The sequence below is a fragment of the Notamacropus eugenii genome, chromosome 4 (assembly GCF_028372415.1).
Source record: "Notamacropus eugenii isolate mMacEug1 chromosome 4, mMacEug1.pri_v2, whole genome shotgun sequence".
Lineage (NCBI taxonomy): Eukaryota > Metazoa > Chordata > Mammalia > Diprotodontia > Macropodidae > Notamacropus > Notamacropus eugenii.
This window is the reverse complement of record NC_092875.1, coordinates 467,943,108-467,962,502: the sequence shown is the minus strand read 5'-3', so window position 1 is coordinate 467,962,502 and position 19,395 is coordinate 467,943,108. Positions and strand designations below refer to the sequence as shown.

The window sequence follows — 19,395 nt, the reverse complement described above, 5'->3', positions numbered from 1 at the left end:
ATTGATTATAGAGAGAAGAGACTGAAAGCAGATCAGTTAGCAGACTATTGAAATAGCTATAATCCAGAGAAGAGGTGATGAGAGGTTCTTGAGAGAGGTGGTATCAAGGGGAGAAGAGAATGAATTCTAGGGCTGTTGTGGAGGTAGAATCAGTACTTGGCAACTGATTGGATATGGGAGCAAAGGAGAGGGAAGAGTTGAGGAAGCCTCCAAATTCTTCTGTGGTAGAGGAGCTGGAGGATGTTGGTATTCTTGAAAGAAACAGGGAAGTTAGGAAGAGGGGTAGGTTTTAGGGGAGGATAACTTCTTTTTTTTTTTTTTTTTGGAAAATGTTGGAATGTCAGTGGGATATCCAGTTGGAAACTTTCAGAAGTCAGTTGATGATGGGGAACTGGAGTTTTGGGGAGATGAAAGATATGTAGATTTAAGAATCATTTGCTTAGAGATAGCCTTCTTGGAGGCAGCTAGGTAGTGCAGTAGATAGAGCACTGTACCCAGAGTCTGGAAGACTTGAGTTCAAATCTAGCCTCAGATACTACTTCTCATACACACTAGCTGTGTGATCTTGGGCAAGTCACTTAGCCTCTGTTTGCCTCAGTTTTCTCTACTGTAAAATGGGGATAATAATAGCACCTAGGGTTATTGTGATGATCAAATGATATAATATTTATAAAGTACTTAGTGCAGTGCCTGGCACACAGTGGGCCCTATACAATCAGAATGAGTAGTGTCGCAAAAAAAAACTCAGGAAATATCCAGGAGGAAGGAATGGTCAGCAGTGTCACACAAGTGCAGAGAATCAAGAAGGGTGAGTACTAGGAAAAGTCATTGGTTTAGAGTAGAATGTTGACATTCAAAGCCAGAATGATAGGGGTAGAGAAGTGTGGACTGAGAGGAACCAATCAGTGTAAACAGGTTTTTTCCCAATGGGGTATAGCTATGTAAGGGAGCAGAAGTAGGCAGAATACTGTGAGGGACTGTCAAGGTCGAGTGAAGGGTGTTTTGTTTTGTTTTTTTACCAGGAGGCATATCTGGGTATGTTTGTAGATCTCAGAGAAAGAGTTAATGGATTAAAAGAGATTGAAGATTAGAGAGGGGATGATCGAAGGGATAAACTCCTAGAGGAAACAGGAAGAAATGGAACCAAATGCAGGTTAGACAGGTTAGCATTGGCAAAGAGAAGGACCATCTTTATGTCAGAAGCTGGAACAAAGGGGCAGGAGTTTGAGGATGTTATTGAGGAGATTTAAAATGTAAAATTGGGAAGAAGAGGGAAGTCATGGATGCCCTTAACTTTCTCTGTACACATGAGGTGATGCTTTATGCTGAGAGGAAGAAGAGAGGTGGTGATGGGTGGGTAGGTAGCTTGAGGCGAGCGTGCAGCAGAAGTCATTCAGGAAAGAGTACAAAGAAGTGCTGTATGGCAATGGTGGTTCAGTTGAAATAAGATGATGTAAACAGCACAGTTGTGCGACTTCTTTTCAGAGGTGGCTGGCATCTCCTATGTAGGAGCAGGGAAGTCACCTGGTAGGAATAGTTTAGGATTGGAATGTGGAAAGGGATGAGTAGTAGTGAATAAGGCAAGGGGGCAAGAGGCACAGGAGTAGAGGACAGCATAAGTTGAGCTAGTTACTTATGACCTTAAGATTTCTTGAAATTATCCCATCATAGTCCTATCCCACAGAAGCAGCCCACACATGTGTGCTCTGTCTTTGTTGCTTGGGTTGTTGTCCATCCTTCTCAAAGAGAACCCAAATGACATCACAAGGTCATGGTGTCCAGCTGTGACTGATCAGATCAATGCAAGCTGGGAAGGCTGTACCACAGGTTGGGCACAAGTCATCCATATGAGTGGAGATGCCTCTAAATTACACATTTCATTTTCTTTTGAGCTACTGCAATTCCGCTTTCCTCATAGAGCACAGTACCTTCTTCAACGTGGCCATGCCATACTGGGAGGGTTCCTATGTAAGTGTCTTCCATGTCTTAAAATTGTTTCAAAAAGTTCTTCAGAAAGACTTTGATAGTGCCCTTGTATCACTCCTTCTGACTTCCGTGTGAGCACTTGCCATGTGTGAGTTTTCTGTAGATTAGTCTCTTAAGCAAACGAAGGTTTGGCATTTGAGCAGTGTGGCTAGCCCATTGGAGTTGCACTCTGTGCATTAGAGTTTGAATGTTTGGCAGTTAGCTAGAGAAGGGACCAAAGGACCTCAGTGTCTGGTACCTTATCCTGCCAGCTGATCTTCAGAAGCTTGCTAAGACAATTCACATGGAAGCATTTCAGTTTCCTGGCACGGTGCTCATAGACTCCAGATTTTACAGACATACACCAATGAGGTCAGCACAGTGGCTTTGTAGACCTTCAGTATGGTAGACAATCAAATAAATATCTCTTGTCTTCTATGCTTTTCTGTCTAATAATGATGAAGTTCTTAGAGTAACAAGAATCATCTCCCCATATAGAAATGTAAACAGTTTAAACTTTATTGAATCTCTTATGATTTCTTTTTCATTTTTACCTTTTCATGCCTCTCTTGAGTCTTCTACTTAAAGTCATATTTTCTGTTTACCTTTGGTTTTTTCATCAGGAATACTTAAAAGACTTATTTTATTAAATTTCCATTTTTTCCTCCAAAGTTCTGTACTCAGTTTTGCTGGGTAGGTGATCCTAGCTCCTTTGTCCTCTGGAATATCGTATCCAAACCCTCTGATCCTTCAATGTGGCAAGTGCTAAATCTTATGTGATTCTATTACTCCACAATATTTAAATTATTTCTTCTTGGCTGCTTACAAAATTTTCTCTTTGACCTGGGAGCTCTGGAATTTGGCTTTAATATTCTTGGGAATTTTCATTTGGGGATCTCTTTCCGGAGGTGAGCAGTGGAATCTTTCAATTTCTATTTTACCCTTTGGTTCTAGAATATCAGGACAGTGTTCCTTGATGACTTCTTGAAAGATGATGTGTAGGCTCTTTATTTTTTGATCATGGATTCCAGATAGTCCAGTAATTTTTCAATTATTATCTGTTTTCCAGGTCAGTTGTTTTTCCAATGAGATATTTCACATTTTCTCTTATTAAATCTTTTCAATGTTTCTTGATGTCTTATGGAGTCATTAGAGTTCTCCTAATTTTTAAGGAATTATTTTCTTCAGTGAGCTTTTGCACCTCTTTTTCCATTTAGCCAGTTCTACTTTTTAAGGGGTTCTTCAGTGGATTTTTGAAACTAGGGTCCCTGCTGCCTTGTGAGTGACCACAAGCACTGTTCTCTGCCCTAGAACTGTGACTAGGACCCCTGGTCCCTCATGGCCACACACCATAATGCTCTTCTTCACTTTGGGACTGCTACCTGGAACTACAGATGAGGAATGTAGTAGGATCTTGAACCCAGTGCCAGCAAAGGGTTCCCCTGTAATCTCTTTCTGACTAATTGCCCCACCCTCTGCTGAGAGCTTCTGAAGCTACTGCTGCCACCGATACAACCATCTCTAAGGCTTGCTGGTATTGAGGAGGTAGTGTTATTACTGCCCGTGTTGTCCTTTACCTCAGTATGACAGTTTTCCTGCCAACCTCCTAAGTTGCCTTGGGCTGGAAAATTGTTTCCCCCTGACCTTTTGTTGGTTCTGCAGCTCCAGAATTCAGTTTGAGGAGTTATTTTAAAGTTGTTTGGAGGGGAACTTGGGAGAGTTCAGATGAGTTCCTACCTATTCCATCATCTTAGCCCTCAGCCCAAAGATTTTGAAGAGAGGAAAGGGAGACTCCAATAGGGGTGATGGAGAGGGGTAGAATGACCAGAGAGGTTTTGAGGAGAACTAGGAATAGTGAGGCATAGAATAGGACAGAAGAATGTCAGGTCATGGTCAAAGGATTTTCAGCATTCTGGATTTTGGTGTTGGGATATTTGTGGTTGATACTATCAAGGATGACCATGTGTGTGTGGTTGAGATAGAGTGAAGGCAGAGGTCCTTGGAGTTGAGAAAGTTAATTGAACTGGGAAACCATAGTATGTGGAGGCATCGACATGCGTATTGAAGTCCCCAAATATAAAGGGAGGTGGTAAAGTGAAGATGAAGACCAGGCCTGATGTTGACCTCCTTGACAAAGGAAAGAGAATGATGGGGGTGGAGGAGGGGTGTGTGTGTCATTCTACCAAAATTTGAATGGGGTGAGATAAATATATAGAAATATAAATATGTATTTGTGTGTGTCGATGTATATGCATACATATGTATGTATGTATGTATGTATACACATACACATATGTATATGAAATCTGAGTTGGTGCGAACCTTGGAAAAGGGAAGGTTGGTAAATGAAGCAGCAGAGCGATGATCTGGCAGTAGAAACCACAAGTTAGTAGGATGCTTCACTCCTTCTTGCCTGTTGTTTTGGAGGCATGAGAGAAGGGCCATCCCATACCAGAGAGGGTGGTGATTCATGCAGTGTTTTGGGGGTAAGGGAATGAAAAAATAGGTGTGTTTTTGTAGGACATGGTTCGTATCTGTCCTTCTCACAGGAGAACATAATAAATGATGATGATAACGGTGATGATAGTATTTGTATATTACTTTAAGGTTTACAAATTGCTTTACAAATATTATCACATTTTATTTTGTCTTTGCAATAACCCAGGGAGATAAGTGATATATTATCCCCATTTTATAGATTAGAAAATTGAAGCAGACGGTGGTTAAGGCTCACCCAGAGTCCCACACCTAGCGGGTCTGAGGCTGGATTTGGACTTGGGTGTTAAGGACTCCAGATCTAAAATTCCATCCACTCCACCTTTGAGGGATGAGAACCTCATGTTTTTGTCTTTCTGACTCTTAACTCTTAGCATAGAGTGAAAAAAGTAGTATTTGGTATGTTTGGAAAGGGGATTCATTTTTTAAATTTAAAAAATTTTAAATTTAATTTTTTTTTAAATTTTAAATTTTTATTGGTTTTTTTGGTTTGTTTTCACATCACCTGCATTTCAGCCCCTCCGTGAGAGCCATCCCCTATCATAATGAATACTCAAAAAAAGAAGAGGGAGAATAGAAAAAAATAAGGTTGCAAAGGCCTATCTTTAATCAGGAATAACTGATAGCAAAGACTTGTATAATGCTTTAAGCATTGTGCAGCATATGTACAGCTTTGTACATAGGTTATCTCATGTGATTTCTTAGCCAGTAACAAGGACAGCTTAGAACTGCTCTGGCCTCCCAGGTATTCATTCCCTGGTTAAAGGCTGGCCCTGGGTAGGACCTTCTGCATCTGTAAGCTTTTTGTTCCCACTAAATTCCGTGCTCTGTCAGCCGTATGTTTCATTGTATGCCATGTGGTAGAATGACTAACATAATGACATCTGTGCTACTGCGTTGTCTGTGGGATCTGGAAATGTTTTTCTTCAACTCTCTTAGAGACTAAGCATCATTTGTAAATGACTGGGAAAATAATAATAACTCACATGTATATAGTCTTTCCGTTATAGAACTCTATGAGATGGATGACTTCAGGGCTGGGAGTTGGAGACCATCTGATTGGTCAGTTAACAAGCATTTATTAAGCATCTACTGTATCCCAGGCACTGTGTTTACAATACAGAGAAAGGCAAAACTCATAAAACTGGTGAGTTTTAGTATCTAATTTTAGGTGGGATTTTATTTTCCTGAATCCCACTTAGAAAGTGTATTCTGTTAAATTTTAAACTATTGCCTTCCAAGTTTGGGAAGTAAGTAGGCCCTTCCTCAGTTGTGGTCTGACTGGCACTGTGGATAGATTGTTGTATTTGGAGTCAGAAAATCTGGAGTTCAAATCTTGTCTCAGGAACTCAAGAAGTGTCTGTATGAGCCCTAATGTCCTCATCTGTAAAATGGGGCTAGCGCCTCTCCTTACAGGATTGTTGTGGGAATCAAATAAAGCCCTTGGTAAACCTTCAAAGGGAAACATAAATGTGGGCGGTTGTTACTGTTTCAGCTTAGGAGACTCAGGATTAGAGGGGAGTCTTAGGTGGTGTATATTCCTCAGCAGATGAAGAGCCATAGTCTCTTGAGTGTTTTATACGGCTGTGGTACTCAGCTTTTGGTGTCAGGAGTCCTTTGCACCCTTAAAAATTATTGAGGACCTCCCCAAAGAGTTCTCGTTGATATGGATCATATTTATTGATATTTACCACATTACAAATAAAAAATCTTAGTCACATGATATTTTTGACCTTGTGGATCCCCCGAAGGCTCCCTGGACCATACTGTAGTGGTATATTTATATTTGTAAGTTTTTCATTAGTTTCTAGGATTGTTCCACAAGAAGGAAACATCTGACATCTGGGGGAGCTTATTTTTGGATATTTAATTGTGAGTGGTTCTCCTATAGCAAAATTCCTAAAGAAAAAATCCCATAATGTTTTGTTGTACGAGCGTCTTAGCTGGCAAGTTGATTTGGTCAGGTTTGTTTTGCTTCCCCTGAGTGTATCTGACAGTAGGATAATGATGGCTCTTAAAAGACAGTGAAAAATTTTATATTGACCTTAAAATATTCATTTCATTGCTTTTGGAAATAGGACTTTTGAATAACATTTCAAATTTTACATTACAAAAATTTCGCAGGAATTATGACAATTTTTGCATGTTGAACTCAAGACAAAAACATTGTATTTTCAAAATAATAAAATGCAAAAATTGAAGCAATTTATTTGTCTCTTCCTGCTGAGAACTGAGATTTTTATTTGAAGTTACTGTTGTTTAGATGGTGTCTTAAGACGTTGCTAACTTGGAATGGTGGCTTTTTTATATGTGGGTAATTATCATGAATTCTAAAAAGTTTAGACACTATCTTTAATAAAAAGAATCCGTGCTATTTTATGAGATTGACTGTCTAGACGGTGAATACAATGGACACTTGGATCTAGAAATCATCAGAACCATTACTGCCTGACCTCCATTTAAAGCTGTAAGTTCCCTACCTCTGTACCAACTCGTAGGTGCTTGAGTAAGTAAAAGTTATATTAAAATTATTATTTTATCTGCAGTAATATGGTATCCAGAATTTAACGGCTCACCTAGCAAACCTAGTGGGCACACCCTTTAAGAAGTCTCGATCTACAAAATGTAGACTCCCTTAAGAGCAGGGACCTTGTCATTCTTCAGATTTGTTTTCTCATGTATCACAGCATGTTGTTATGTACATAGTAGACTTTGGATACATGTTTAATCTGAAAGTTGTTAAACTCTGTGGATCAGTCTGCGACACCCAGCCACCTTTTCTTAGGGTGTTTGGAACTCAATGAAACACTTTTTCTAATGGACTTCTGATTTTTTAAAAATCGTTAATATACATCAATGACAAATGGTTCAATATGTAAAGAAAATCAGGGCGTAGTGAATGGCTTGATGGACGTAAGAACTAAGCAGACCTGAGTTTTAACCGTGCTTGAGATACTTACAAGCTGGGTGACTTTGGGCCAAGTCACTCGGTGCGTCTTGGCGTCCGTTTTCACCTGTGTAAAATAATGGAATTGGACTCACTGACCACTCACTCACTGAAGGTACTTTTCAACCTTAAATCTGTGGTTCTAGTTTATAGCAGTACAGAAATCAGGAACCTGCCAAGGTGTTGTCAGAAATGTTCCACTAAATGGATTTCCTTCACTTCTGGTACATGCCAAGACCCCTGATGAGAAGGAGAGGAAATGGACGGTGTGAAGGGGCCGGTCTTACCCAATCTCAGGCATGAATGTTCTCCAGAATTGAGTAAAAGAGAACCCAGCCCAGCGGGGAAGAGCTGTGTTTATGTTCTTTACCGGACTGGAGAACACCTGCTTTACTTGGACGGAAGCAGGGAAATCTGATTTGTTACATGGAAATTTCATTTAGAACCAGTCTCTTTAGAATACAGCCAGACTTTACACTGAGAATGGGCCTCTAATTTGTTTCCTGAATGTGATCCATTCTGTCCTACAGTATGTTATTACTGAGTTGTTGCCGTCAGTTTTGTTCAGGTTCCTCATAATGGCCTTACCCAAAGAGAGTACTCTAAGATAAATTAGAAAATAGAGAAACGTTGCATCTGACTCAAGGTTATTCTGTGTAATATAATTTAGTGTTTGGAATTTTTGTTATTTTGGTTGCTACGAATTTTTTAATCATGGTAGATGTGATTTGCCACAAACTCATGAAGATTCATACTTCGACAAAATAGGGCTTTCTTTCCCTTATAAAATTCCTTTAAATAACAGTGGATAGAATGTTGGGTCTGAAGTCAAAACCAGCCTCAGATACTTCAATGCAGTGTGACCCTGGGCAAGTCACTTAACCTTGCCTCAGTTTCCTCATCTCTCAAATGAACTGGAGAAGGAAATGGCAAACCGCTCCAGCATCTTTGCCAAGAAAACTCCAGATGGGGTCATGGAGAGTTGGACATGATTGAAACAACTGTACAACATTTGCAAATGTCTGCATTTAATCTTAATTTAAGCACTCATTTTTAGTTTTATTGTATAAATGTATCTACTACTACTGTCTTCTTAATGTTTCTACATCATATTTCCCTCTGTACCCTGTTAAATATTCAGGATTACATTTTTTAGTAGTGATGCAACAAATACAACTGTCTTTGCTGTTTTGTTCTTTTGGGCTCCGTTTTGGAATAAGTAGATTGAGAAGCATCGGGAGGGTCTCTGACTGATGACTTGTCAGTGGTGTTCTGTTGCCCTTTTGTATTTCCTCTTCCTTTGTACCAAAAGATAAGTTTTTCCATAAATTGGGAAAGGATTTCTTTTCCTGCTAACCACTTTGAAAAGGTTCTGAATAAGATGAAGGAGTCATGATTTTATAAAACTTATTGCTTGACTTTTCTTGAGTCAAACATTGTCAGGCTATAGCTCACCCTGACAAACTGGGAAAAATCCATTTGACTTTGAATTCCTCCTTTTCCATTCTTTCCCCCCAAATATTTAAGAAGTGAAATAATCTTGGAAGTTTTCTCTTACTTGCCTCTTATTCGAGTGATCTTCATGAGAATTAGATTCATTTTCAATTAAAATGAAAAGTCATTGACAGTTTTGATTAAGCACTAACCTATATGTATGTCCAGTACTGTACTGACCCAATCCAATAAACATTTATTAAATGTCTACTAGGGGCAGTCAGGTGATCAGCTCTCCAGCATCAGGACCAGAGTTCAAATCCTGCCTCAGACACTTACTAGCGGGGTGACCCTGGGCAAGTCATTTAACCCTGTTTGCCTCAGTTTCCTCATCTGTAAAGATCTGCCTATTTAACAGGGTACAGAGGGAAATATGATGTAGAAACATTGAGGATAAGATAATAGTAGATTCATTTATACAAAACTAAAAATTTGTGTCTAAGCTGGAGAAGGAAATGGCAAATCACTTCAGTATCTCTGCCAGGAAACCCCAAATGGGGTCACAGAGAGTTGGACTGAAAGAATTCAGCCACAGCCACAGATCCCTACTGTGTGCTAAGCTCTGAGGACACCTACGGTCAATAAAAAGATTGTCCCTGCCCTCAGCTTAACAGTCTGAAGGGGAGAGAACACACAAGGAGGCAGGAAAGGGGCTGGGGTTAGATTACAGCAGCAAAGGACCTTGGAACCCATCTAGTTACCTCCTCCTTTTACCGATGAGGAGACTGAAGTCCAGAGAAGTGATTTTTGCCAGTGGTCATATTAACAAACAAGGCAGAGCTGGGACTGGAACTCAAGTCCTCTTTCTAACTCCATTTTACACATGAAAGCAGTTAGGAAGTAGTAAAGATGGTGTTAAGAACACTGGCTCTTGAGTCAGAGTCCTAGGTTCAAATCCACCTCTGACCTTGCACTAATCACCAGTTGCTTGGGTCTCAGTTTCCTCTGTAACATGAGGGTGTTGGACTAGGTGGCTCCTGAAGTGGAGTCCGTCTCTAGGTCTGTCCTTCTGAATTACAGAATCCAAGATGACATTATAATTGAGTGTTAAATCCTGTGGTTCAGACTTCACAACCTGGTTCCAACCTGTCTTTTCTGATTAATTCCACATTATTCCCCCTAGCATACTCTACAGCCTGGCCAAATTGGCCTGCTTGGCATTTCCCATGCCTGACGTTCCCACTTCCCTCCCCTTTTTTTATGCCTTAATCCAGGTCACTTTTTGTGTTTTAAGATGTTTTAATACATTCGTGCATTTTTACGTGCATTTATAACCTGCCCATCCGATTACCTGCCCCCCACCCCCAGAATGCAAAGGGTTTGCAGAGTGCTTTACATGTGTTAGCTCGTTTGATGCTGGAGTATTTTACTGCGTTCTTTCTGCACGATTGAGAGAGGATATTGGTCAGCCAGAGAGTGTCCAGAGGAGGGAAGCTATTATCAGTCGAAGAACTGAGAAAAGACTTGGGAGGGTACTTGATATCTCTAAAGTACTTGGGTCTATCTGTGTGGAAGAGGTTGAACTCCACCTGTTGATCTGCCAGGGCAGGACCAGGAACAGTGGGCAGAAGTTACAAAGAGGCAAATTTAGACTTGAAGTCAGGAAAGCTTGTCCAGAATTGTAAGCCTGCATCTTCTGCAGGTGGTGGGTTTTCCTTATTGGCAGCCTTCAAGCAAAGACTGTGTATATAGGTCCTTATCTGGTCTGGTATAGTTGGGATTGTTTTTGGGGTATGAGTTGGACTGGATAGCTTCAGAAGTCCCCTCCAGCTCAAGTGTGTGATCCTGTGAAATGTCTGGAGTAAGTGGATCTTAGTTGTGGAGATCCTTAAATGCCAAGGCAAAGGATTTTATTTTATCCTCTAGCCAATGGGGAGCTGTTAAAGGTTCTTGAGAAGCAGAGTATGATCATAGGAGCCTAGATAGATTTTAATAAATATTTGGTAATATTTTGGTATAAATAAACACTTGGTAGTAAATATTTGGGAATGCTTGATAGTTATAGAATTTATTTCTGTAATGTATATAGGGAAATATAATAACAGGGTAGGAAATAGAAGGCCAGGAAGGAGAGACTAACCAAAACCACCAGGAAAGTCAGAGAAGTGACAGTACTGTCAAATCTGAGAAGGTCTTACAGAGTAGGAGGAACTCAAACTGAGCATCTGTTGTGATATGGGGGTTACAAAGACAAAATGAAATCGTTCTTGTCCTTCAAGGAGGTTATATTCTATTGATGAAGAGATAGGGAGAGAAAATGTGGACTTCAAGGAAAAGCAAGTATACCAGGTATGAGCCATGAAAGTGATAGGAGAACTGGAATGGTTTTCAGAAGGGCTTCTTAGTACCCACCTAGCAGTCATATTTTATCTTAGAAGTAATAGGGAACCATTGAAGGTTGTGGAGCAGGTAGTGGCATAGACCAGGCTGTACCTAGGGAAATTATTTGGCCACTGAGTGAAGACTAGATTGGTGAGTGATGGAAGATGCAGGTAGTATGGAGGTTATTTGAGAGTCCAGATGATGAGGGTCTATGTTATTGTACTCATGTGAGTAGAAAGGAGGTGATCACTGTAGAGGTTCAAATCAGAATGAAACATACCTTAAAAAAATATAAAAATATTGAAAAATATCAATACCTTTTGTTTCTACGTCACGGTCGTTTCTGGATTTCTGGGCATCCCCCCTCCCCCCCGTCCCCTTCCCCATGGAATATTCTTTCTTAAAGAAAACTGTACAGAAAAGCAACCGTCCCCTGGCTGCTTCTGGCAATACACATGTGTTTTGTTCAGCCCTCAAAGTCTGTTGTTTCTTTTATGAGAAAGGGGGGTCTGTTTTGTTACTATATTTATTTTACACCAGTTTATTCTTGTTCATCAGACCCATTATTGATTTTTCAGTTCCTTGGAATTTTACTTCTTTTATTCACTGATCTTTGGATTTTCCTAGTTGTGTCATGCTGGATGTTTTGTTCTGCTTCTGCTTATTTCACTCTGCATCTTTGATGTTTCTCAGAATTCCTTTGTCCTTTCTTCCTGCATAGTAATATCCCATTGCATTCATAGACTGTTTCATGCTCAGCCATTCTCTAAGCGATGGGCACTTTGCTGCCATCCCTGCTGCCACATAAGTGCTACTGTGAATGTTTCGGTATGTATTGGAACTTTCTGGCTTTGACATCCTTGGGCTATATACCCATTGGAAAAATCATTGGGTCAGAGGTTATACTTTGCAATCTTTTTGAGAGCAAAAAATTTGATCATTTTGATCATTTATCTTTTGGGGACTGAATATTAGACTTACATATTTATTAAGCGTTTATATATCTTGGATATCAAACCCTTATCAGAGAAGTTTGAAGCAAAGACGTTTCCCCATTTGACCGCTTTGTTTCTTATCCTAGAAGCATTAATGTTGTCTGCGTAGAAGCTTTTCAGTTCCCTCTTCTGCTGTAAACGTAGTATTATGTTCTTTTAGTTACTTCATAAGTAAATAAAGTAATAGGTGGTGCAGTGGATAGAGTGCCAGGCCTGAAGTCAGAGTCTTTGGCCTGAGTTCAAATCTGGACTCAGATATTCTCTAGCTTTGCCCCCATTCCTTCCTCTGTAAGATGAAGTGGAGAAGGAAATGGCAAACCACTCCAGTGTCTTGGCTGGGGGGGGAACAGGGAACCCCAAATGGAGTCGCAGTGAGTCAGAGGCACTGAGAAATGTTTTTTTAGGGTGCCTCTGTTCACACTGTCTCTCCTCCCCTCACCAAACCCCCTCCTTGTATTTGATACTTCCCCTTCCTGGCCTTTCCTTCACCTAGTCTGGTTCCTTTGTGCTTCTTTTCAAAAGATATTTTTCCCTCTTCATTCTCCATCTTCTCTTTCTGTTTGCTGGACCTTCACTCTCAGAGTTTTCACCCCTAAAATGGTGTCTTCTTCATGCAAGCAAAGCTTCCAAGGTATTCATTATTCATTCTAGGATCTCCTCTAGACACTTTCAGTCACTGCCTTTTTGTAGTCCCCCAGTCCTCCATGGATTACCCGGTTTCCATTGGGCCTCACTTGCAGAACAGTGCCCATTATTGTAGGTGTCATAATAGACACTGCCCTATTATAGGCCCCCTCTCCCACCATATCCCTTGTTACTCAGTCCACTTAGGATTTATATCTGAGCTTGTAGACTTTTTTCTACTTTGTCTGGAGATCTGGTTTGTGTGTTCCTCTAGCTGCCCAAGGCCCAGCCTTCTACTCCTCCTCCTCCCCAGACTTTTCAAGCACCAGATCTCCTAGACCTCATCCAGCGTAAGGTTCTCACCTCTCTTCTGCCGCAGGATCATTGGTCAGTGGAATCCTCTTTCACTTCCAAAGTAAGGCCTACTTCCTTCCCTCCCCCACTTTTCAAATCAGCCCCTCCCCCCAGGTTCTTCTTCCGAGACCACAGAGGTCAACTTTCCCCCTCTTTGCTAGCGCTTGATTTGACCCTCGCCCTTACAAATCACTCTTATCTCCCTACTCCCCTACCCTCCTTTATATACCTTTCCCATTTTGTAACCTAGTCCCACAAAAGAAGCTTTCACTAGTAGACAAGATGTCACTCCATTCTGTCCGTAATGCCACCATCTGCCCCTTTACTGTCACCTCTACAAGATTTCCACGTTTACCCCTGTCTCATGTGGAAAGAAGTCAGTCCCTCCGCTGTCGTTGCCTACTGAATTTATTAGTCACTCCTGCATTTCTGTTGTTTTGGGGTGTTTGAAAGACAGAGGATCTCTTCAGTTCTGGTTTTCTTTCTAAAAATGTTTCAGACTCTTCCTTGTCATTGTCCTGAGTGGTTAAGCTCCAACTTGCAGGAGAGGTCACCCTGAGTGATGACCCTTGCTCTTTGGAACGCTATTGGAATAACCCTTCATTTTTCTAGTGGCTGCAGAATAGTTTTGCCTTATTTAAATGTCCTTTCCTTTGTATTTGAAGGTCTTTCTCTTGATGGCTTGCTGAATTGAATTGTTAGATTTAATGACTTGTGACTTGGAATTTGTAGCCCTGGTTTTTTTATTTTTGTGGGGGAGATCTGTGAATTCTTCTATTTAGAATTTCACTTTCTATGTTTGGAGGTTCTGGGCAGTTCATTTCTATTCCTTCATTATGGTACTAGGTTTTTCTTTTTTTTATCTGTGCTCTTTTAGGAGACCTATGATGTGGTCTCTGTGTGTCTTGTCTTTGAGTTCAGCATGTTTTGCTTGCATTGATGAGCCTATTTTTTTTTAACGTTACTGCTTTTTGCTTCTATTAGTTTGCCTTCTGTATATTTGCTTTCTCACTCTGTTCTCTATTTGTTCCTTTGGTGAAGCTTGCCATGACAGATGTAAGTTTTTCTGTTCTGTTCATTATTTTTGCTGCATAAGACATAAATTCTGCTCTCATAATCCTCGTTTCTCTTTTAAACCACTCAGGAATAACATGTTATAGTTCTCTGTCCTCCTCAAATTCCACAGGGCCCTCCGTCTCATCAAGCGTTGGATCATTTTCCTTTATTTTGCATTATTTATTAATGGATGCCTGAACTCATTTACTAGATCTGGAGGCCATGTTTCCTTTTGTTACTGTTTTTCCCAGTGATTTATCTGTTTATGTTCAAGGTCTTTTGAGTTTTCTTCTTTCTGAAATCTTTGGTACTTAGAGGCTTTTTCCCCCTTACTTCCTGATTCCTCCTTTCTGTGATTTCCTTGGGGGCTGGATCTCAAAGCATCTCAGCTTCTTCCATCCTGGGCAGTTCACCAGCCTGTTTCTGCTCCACTTGACTCTGTTTAACCCCGTCTTGGTGGTGCACTCTTTGTCTCAGCCTTGATGGAATGCTGCATAGCTCCCCACATGCGTGACATCCTGTCCTGGTGCCCTGTCCCATTCCCTCAGCTCCTCCAGAGCCTTGCAGCACTGGTACAGCTGGGCTGCAGCCCCCTGTAGGCTTTTGATCCTGAAAGGCATGGCCAAGCTGGCTTTTTGAAGCTGGAGTTCAAACTTTCTTAGCCTGAAGCCAGTGTCTCCATGGTATTGGAGAAAAGGAAGGGGGACTGGGTTGAAAGGGTAAGTTTTGAGCCTGTGTCTTATCCCTTGGTTCTCCTAGTACAGCTTCACTAGCTCTCACTGAGGTGGGGAAGGGGTGCTGAGTGAGATCAGGGTCAGTTCACCATCAGTTCCTGGGTTTTGGGTTTGTTTTTTAACCCTTTTGGATTATGGGTATTCTAGACCAGAGAGACAGCTGAAGTTGCTTTATCTTCTGGTTTTGAGAGGTTGTAGAGATCCAGGGAAAATGTTAGTGCTCTGTCTTGTTGCTTATGTGACCTTGTGGCTCAGAGGTTGCAAATAATTTAGTCACTTTTCTTGTACAGTTGCAAATTTTTGTCCAGAACTGTTGGACAAATTCATAGCCTTACCAACTGTGTTAGTGTGCCTAGCTTCCTATTATCCCTCCACTGAGTGTTTCCCCATACCCTTTTTTGTCCTTCTTTGCTAATTTCTAGGGTTGTTTTAATGTTCAGTTGTTTTAATGTATATTTTTCTTATTGGAAATGGAGCATTGAAACGTCCCTTTTGCAACTTGTGCTATCCCCTCTATTTGAAAAATGCTTTACTACTACTTTGCACAAGTACGTCGAATGCTGTTTTTGCTTGACTTATTTGCTGATTTCTGCTGTACTCTGTTTTTGATGCATTGGAAAAAAGCCTTATTTCCCACAAAAAAACATGTTTTCATTTTAGGCTGATGGAAAATTTTTTTGTGGTTTTCTAGGCAGGGATGTTTGTAGTATTTAGATTTGTAGGTATGGGAATCCAATATTGAAAAAAACTGTATTCCCCTGTGCTTCTTTATCATTTGATGCCCTAGGCACAGATGTCCAGTTGAGGCAGATCTGTTTCCCTTCAAGGTTTTATGCTGTCACGAGTGTCACCCAAGGTGTTATTTGGAGCATCATTGCTGGGGGTTACAGGTGGTGAGGCCTTGTGTTAGTACTTATCAGGGATAAGACATGAATTCTGCTCTGGTAATTCTCATTTCTCTTTTAAACACTCAGAAATAACATGTTATGGGTCTCCATCCTCTTCAAATTCCACAGAGCCCTCTGTCTCATCAAGGGTTGAATCCAAGGGGGTCCAGGAGAAGTTTCTCCTTGGCAAAAGAAGTTGAAAAGGAATCTAAGATTAACTGGGGAAGCATAGGCAAGTTCACATGATGGTGCCAAGTAAGAATCACTATAAAAACCGATGGGGAGGTGGAAGTAGGAGCTAGGCACAGCTAAAGTGGGAGGAAGGAAAAATAGATAACTGGTCCTGCAAAAGGCAACCTCAGACACTTACTAGCTGTATGACCCTGGGCAAGTCACTTCACCCTGTTTGCCTCAGTTTCCTCATCTGTAAAATGAGATGGAGGAGGAAATGGCAAACCACTCCAGTATCACTGCCAAGAAGACCTCACACGGGGTCATGAAGGGTCAAACACAGCTGAAACTACTGGTGATGGACCAGAAGGTAGCAGTGGGTAGGCAGACATCTGAGAAACTATTCTAGTCCTAGAATATAGGTATCTGGACTTAGGTGAGTTGATACAGAAGACTTTGTGCAACCCAGTACAAAATTTTCAGCATTGAAATACCCCTTTTTTATCTTGTCTTGAGCCAGCATTTCTGCTGTAAGCATTTATTTTCTTTGCATTTCAGTTAAGAATTTGATTTTCTTAAAACGAATCCCTGTGATCTTGGGTTGAAGATGTTTAGAAACAATGCCTTTACTGTTTAAACTCTTAAAATTATCCAAGGCTGCTAAACATTCACATAGCTCCTCCTGGGGGCGGAGCCAAGATGGCGGAGTAGAAAGACGCACATACACATAGCTCCGAACCCACAACCCACAGAACGGCTAGAGGGGACCAACTCACGGTGAATTCTGCACCCAGAGGCCACGGAATATTGGAGCGAGGGAGATTTCTGTTCCGGAGAGACCTGCAAACCTCTCGCGGGGGGTCCTTCGCACTGCGGACTGGGCGCCGGGACTGGGAGCAGAGGGCAGCCCTGCAGCAGCTGTGACACCGTGAGGAAAAGATCCCAGCGGGCTACGGGGACGGGATCTCCAGCGGCCACGCGGGTCACTCCACCCACAGAGGGACCTGCAAACCTCTCGCAAAAGGTCCATTGCGCTGCAGACGCGGAGCCCAGCCCAGACCTGCGGCGGCTGCGGCTCCGAGAGGTACAGATCCGAGCAGGCTTCAGGGACGGGATCTCCAGCAGCGGCACAAGCCCCTCCACCCACAGGTGACGGGGGTCGGTGAGAGAGTCTCTTTGGCGGGTCGAGAGGGGAGTGGGGTGCCCCCATGGCTCGGGCCCCCCCTGGAGATAGAAGCTAAGAGGCGGCTGCAGACAGGGACTCCCCAAGCGGGCGGGAGCCTGGATCCATTGTGGAAGGTCTGTACATAAACCCCCTGAGGGAACTGAGCCTGAGAGGTGGCCCTGCCCTGACCTGACCACCTGAACTTAATTCTCACACTGAATAGCAGCCCTGCCCCCGCCAAAAGCCCTAAGGCGGGAAGCAGCATTTGAATCTCAGTCCCCAAACGCTGGCTGGGAGGATCAGGAGGTGAGGTGGGTGTGAGGAGACTATTCAGAGGTCAAGCCACTGGCTGGGGAGAATGCCCAGAAAAGGGAAAAGAAATAAAACTATTGAAGGGTACTTTCTCGGAGAAAAGACACTTCCTCCCTTCCTTTCTGATGAGGAAGAACAATGCTTACCATCAGGCAAAGACACAGAAATCAAGGATTCTGTGTCCCAGCCCACCCAGTGGGCTCAGGCCATGGAAGAGCTCAAAAAGAATTTTGAAAATCAAGTTAGAGAGGTGGAGGAAAAACTGGGAAGAGAAATGAGAGGGATGAAAGAGAAGCATGAAAAGCAGATCAGCTCCCTGCTAAAGGAGAACCAAAAAAATGTTGAAGAAATTAACACCTTGAAAACTAGCCTAACTCAATTGGCAAAAGAGGTTCAAAAAGCCAATGAGGAGAAGAATGCTTTCAAAAGCAGAATTAGCCAAATGGAAAAGGAGATTCAAAAGCTCACTGAAGAAAACAGTTCTTTCAAAACTAGAATGGCACAGATGGACGCTAAGGACTTTGTGAGAAAGACAGATATCACAGAACATAGCGAGAAGATTGGAAAAATGGAAGATAATGTGAAATATCTTATTGGAAAAACAACTGAGCTGGAAAATAGATTCAGGAGAGACAATGTAAAAATTCTGGGACTACCTGAAAGCCATGATCAAAAGAAGAGCCTAGACATCATCTTCCATGAAATTATCAAGGAAAACTGCCCTGAGATTCTAGAACCAGAGGGCAAAATAAATATTCAAGGAATCCACAGAACACTGCCTGAAAGAGATCCAAAAAGAGAAACTCCTAGGAACATTGTGGCCAAATTCCAAAATTCCCAGATCAAGGAGAAAATATTGCAAGCAGCTAGAAAGAAACAATTCAATTATTGTGGAAATACAATCAGGATAACACAAGATCTAGCACCCTCTACATTAAGGGATCGAAGGGAATGGAATAGGATATTCCAGAAGTCAAAGGAACTAGGACTAAAACCAAGAATCACCTACCCAGCAAAACTGAGTATAATACTTAAGGAGAAAAAATGGTCTTTCAATGAAATAGAGGATTTTCAAGCATTCTTGATGAAAAGACCAGAGCTGAAAAGAAAATTTGACTTTCAAACACAAGAATGAAGAGAACCATGAAAAGGTGAACAGCAAAGAGAAGTCATAAGGGACTTACTAAAGTTGAACTGTTTACATTCCTACATGGAAAGACAATATTTGTAACTCTTGAAACATTTCAGTATCTGGGTACTGGGTGGGAGTACACACACACAGCTCCTCCTGATTTTGAGTTGAAGAGAGAGAGAGAGAAAGCATTGTGAGTCGGATACATTGTATATATCTTAAAAGTCTGGATATCCTTGGACTAAGAAAGAGATAATTTTAGATTAATTATGTAATGTTGAACAGAACAGGGTAAAGAGAAGGGGTGGGATTGCATGGGGTAATGGGTTTAGTCGCTTTGACTTGGCTTTTCTGAGCCGTTGTAAGCTGCTTCCAAGTGATTACATAAATACTATGCAGTAATCTAGGTCATGCAGTAGTTGCTGACGTCTTCATGATAAAGGATGTTGTTTTCATTTCCATAATATCACATGTACAAGGGATAAATGCAGGGCCGTTCAGGTATAAAGTACATTTCCCTCTTACTAATATTATGCATATTCACCCTATCTGTCTAGATAGTCATTAATGCCCATGCCAGTGTGACAAACTAGTGTTACAGTGTTTGATGTAAGCTAAGGATCTATTTAGCATCCGTGTCTGGGGATGGCAGTCGGTACAGTTGTCATTATTAAACTGATTGATCAGGGAATCACATATTTTGGAATGAAATCTTCAGATGATCCAAGCCAAATTCTGCTT

General features: G+C 41.5%; 1 protein-coding gene across 3 annotated transcripts in view; it reads left to right on the top strand.

Moving 5' to 3' along the window:
- FAM169A (family with sequence similarity 169 member A) overlaps positions 1–19,395 on the top strand; it is a 73,094-nt gene that overhangs the window by 3,621 nt on the left and 50,078 nt on the right. The window contains exon 1 of one of the 3 annotated variants that reach the window (XM_072606355.1): positions 13,033–13,258. The exons of 1 other annotated variant lie outside the window; for it this stretch is intronic. The gene's annotated coding sequence lies outside the window, so the exon portion shown is untranslated. Of the gene's footprint in view, positions 1–13,032; positions 13,259–19,395 lie in introns of those variants that run through there. One more of the 3 variants, XM_072606357.1, reaches the window with a different exon arrangement.